The sequence below is a fragment of the Rutidosis leptorrhynchoides genome, chromosome 1 (genome assembly GCF_046630445.1).
Source record: "Rutidosis leptorrhynchoides isolate AG116_Rl617_1_P2 chromosome 1, CSIRO_AGI_Rlap_v1, whole genome shotgun sequence".
Taxonomy (NCBI): Eukaryota; Viridiplantae; Streptophyta; class Magnoliopsida; order Asterales; family Asteraceae; genus Rutidosis; species Rutidosis leptorrhynchoides.
The window spans coordinates 693725852-693729495 of NC_092333.1; the positions used below are offsets into that span (position 1 = coordinate 693725852).

The following is a 3644-nucleotide window of genomic DNA, read 5'->3' on the forward strand; positions in this document are numbered from 1 at the left end:
GCAAGTCGTTTTCACTGTAGCAAATAGTGTTTTACTGTAGCAAAGTCGTTTTCACTGTAGCAAATAGTGTTTTACTGTAGCAAAGTGATTTTTATAATTATCACAGGTTATGACATTCGTGAATCGTCGAAAAAAAATCGAAAGGTACATGAATGTGTAAACTAGTTCAAAAAGTTTTAAGACTCAACATAATAGGTTCGCTTATCGTGTCGGACACATTTATCCTGTAATTAATTTATTAATATGAAATTTTTTGGGTCATCACACCTTGGTGTGTTTAGATCTAGCTAGCTTGTTTTGTGGTTGTTTGTGCAGCCCGTAAATCCGTAAAATGTGTTTGCGATCGTTGTTCTTATTTATATTTTTATAACTAATATTATCCGGGTAAGATCTTTAATCTAAAAAAAGATTTAATGAATGAATTGTATACTGTTTTTTTACTAAGTCGTCTAATATAATGTGTTATTTTTTAATTTAGACGTTCAACACATATCAAAAATAATAATTGATTATGTTTGAATTATTTGGAATAACAATACGTAATCTTACGAATGTGAGATTTAAAAGAAGTGGAAAGATGTAAAAAATAATTCATTTATAATAAAAACTACACGAGATTGGGTATTATTGTTATAACTATTCAATGAAAAATACTGACACGGGTAGGGGTAGACCTATTTGGTTAGTACTGGTAGAACGTGCTACCAGTAAAATAAGTCATTTAGTGGAAAAAATGTTGGGTTTTTAATTAGTGAGATCATTTGATAGTAAATTTTTTTTTTAGTGATTCCTTTAAAATAACTCATCCAATGGAAAATTTTGTGACTTTTAACGGGTGATACTAGTGTCGACCATTTTTAAATCCGTCAATGGACATGGTCAAGCAACTAGTGACTATAACAACATTAAACGAGTTATGATTATTGTGTAAGTACTGCTCCCAACGTCTCAATTTAATAGTAGTTTTTAGACAAAAAAAATACACAGTTCAAGATATGTCATCATCACCTGTTACTTTTTTGTTCATTTTCCTGTTTTACTCTTTACGTTTTTACCTAATTTTTTTTACATACATAAAATAATGGGCATAAAAGAACTTTACTATGTTATTTTTATCTATTTTTGAAAATTGACTATTAAATTGAGGCATTTTAAAAAAAGGAAACAAACCTATTAAATTAGGATGGAGGAATTATGACGATACTACTTAATTTGATTTGATCGCGAGTGACGAGTGGATTACTTAAAAAATACTATAATAAAAGAGTGTCAATTGATTCAAACCGGTCCATCGATACTAGAATGAAAACTATGTTTAGTTAATTAGTCATTGTCTATACGTACTTATGTTGATTGATAGTGTACATCAGTTTTATTTATTTTTCAGAAGTTTTCCAACGACATTTCAATGAATATGCTCAATATGAGTCATATCATATGAGTCATATCCAGTGGCGGTACCAGGATTCTAAGTCATTGGGGGCAAAATAATTTCAATAAAAGCTATAAAAAAAAAATGTCAACAATTACAACAAAAAAAGGCATGAAATGTACCAAAAACTAGTATTTTCCTCTACGAAAACGCATATGATTGAAACGCTCCATTACATCTTCATCTTTAACTTCGGCTAGAGCTTCTTTTTCGACTGCACAAATTACACAAGCATTGAGAAACTCCTCTCCAATACGATTGCGTAGGTTCGACTTTACAATTTTCATTGCCGAAAAACATCGCTCAACTGTCGCGGTCGCAACGGGTAACACCAATGCTAGCTTTAATAACCGATAAAGCAACGGATAAGATAAATTTTTTCTCGTTTCCACCATCACTCTAGCAAGGTCGACAATACCATTCAAGTCCTTAAATTTTGGATCTTTTCGGACACTAAGATGGTATATTTCAAGTTCTTCATCAAGTTCAATCAAATCCGTACTATTGAAATCATTTGGGTATAACTCACACAACCTTCTTAGTTTCTTCAAATCAAACATCGAGAATGAATCACGTGGACTCAACGCCGACATACAAAAAGTAACTCGGTACTAGCTTCACTAAAACGATCACCAAACTCTTGAATTTGCATATCCAAAACGGTGTTAAAACACTCTATCTCATAATAATGTTTATTAGTGATTTTCTCCCTTTGTCTCCTTTTATTAATACAATCTTCATCCATTTTTAAAATTTGGATACCATGATTCTCACAAAAAGACGATACTTTATTTAGTACAAGTTCAAACCCATTTGTTCTCAACTCTTGTAATTTTTCTTTTGTTGACTCCACTAATTGAACCGCTTCTAAAATGTCTTGATCTTTTCTTTGAAGAGCTTTCGATAATATATTTGTCAACCCCAATATGCGCAACATTAGAAACAAATTAAAAACAAAATCAAATGACTTTAAATACCTCAAAAGACCAAGTGCTTGATTTTGAGTAGAACCATTATTTCCTTCTTCTTTAACAAATTCAAGAACCTTAATAATGGATGGAAACATATCAACCAACCGCACAAGTGTATTATAATGAGAATTCCATCGTGTATCTCCGGGCCGTATTAGAGAAAGCTCTTGATTCAATCCTCTCCCGGTTTCTAGTATACCATTACCAATTTGTTCTTCTACCCTCTTTTTCTCCTCGTCTAGCAAAATATCTTTTCGTTTACAAGAAGCACAAACAACATTCATTAAAATGGCTATCTTGTCAAAGAAGTTCACAATGGCCAAATGTTTCCTTGCAACCGCTACAACCACTAATTGGAGTTGATGAGCAAAACAATGTACATAATATGCCGATTTATTTTCCTCCAAGATTTTTGCTTTTAAACCATTGAAATCACCTCGCATGTTGCTTGCTCCATCATAACCTTGACCTCGTAATTGTTTCATGCTCACTTTATGTTTGGAAAAAAAAAGAATCAATGGAAGATTTAAGAGACATAGAAGATGTATCCTTTACATGAACAAGGCCCACAAATCGCTCTTTAACAAGTCCTTGTACATTAACATATCGTAACACAATAGCCATTTGTTCTTTTTTAGATACATCGCTAGACTCATCAACTAATAATGCAAACACATCATCACCAATATCCTTAAAGATACATTCGAGTACTTCTTGTTTAAAGCACTTAACAACATCTTTTTGAATAAAGGCGGACACCAATTTGTTATTCCCCGAAGGTTTCGGTAGGCTACGGAGTTCCTCATTTTGAGAATAGATTACCTCCATCAATTCCAAGAAGTTTCCCTTATTTAAAGATGTTTCCGACTCATCATGACCACGAAATGCTAGTGCACATTTCAAACAGTATCTACAAGCAGAAATTGTAGCACCCAATCGCATTTTATTCTCCGTTTTGGTTTTTTCATCTAGCTTTTGAAAGGCATTGGCAATATATTGATTTGGTTTCTTTAAAGATTTGCACTTTTGTAGTGCCGTATTATGAAAACTATTTACTTGTCCAACATGCTCTTTAAGTCTCTCTGGTTTTTTCCAATTATTGAACCCGTCCGTCACGAATGCCTCACTACCACCTTGGTGCCCAATATGATCTCTATATAAGTAGCAACACAAACAATATGCTTTATCCGCTTTAATACTATACTCTAACCAATTATATCTATCGAACCAAGCTTTGACAA

At 32.7% G+C, this 3644-nt stretch overlaps 1 pseudogene; it reads right to left on the reverse strand.

Moving 5' to 3' along the window:
• Positions 1–1560: 1560 nt before the first annotated feature.
• LOC139852628 (uncharacterized) lies at positions 1561–3345 on the reverse strand (annotated as a pseudogene).
• Between the last annotated feature and the right edge of the window lie 299 nt (positions 3346–3644).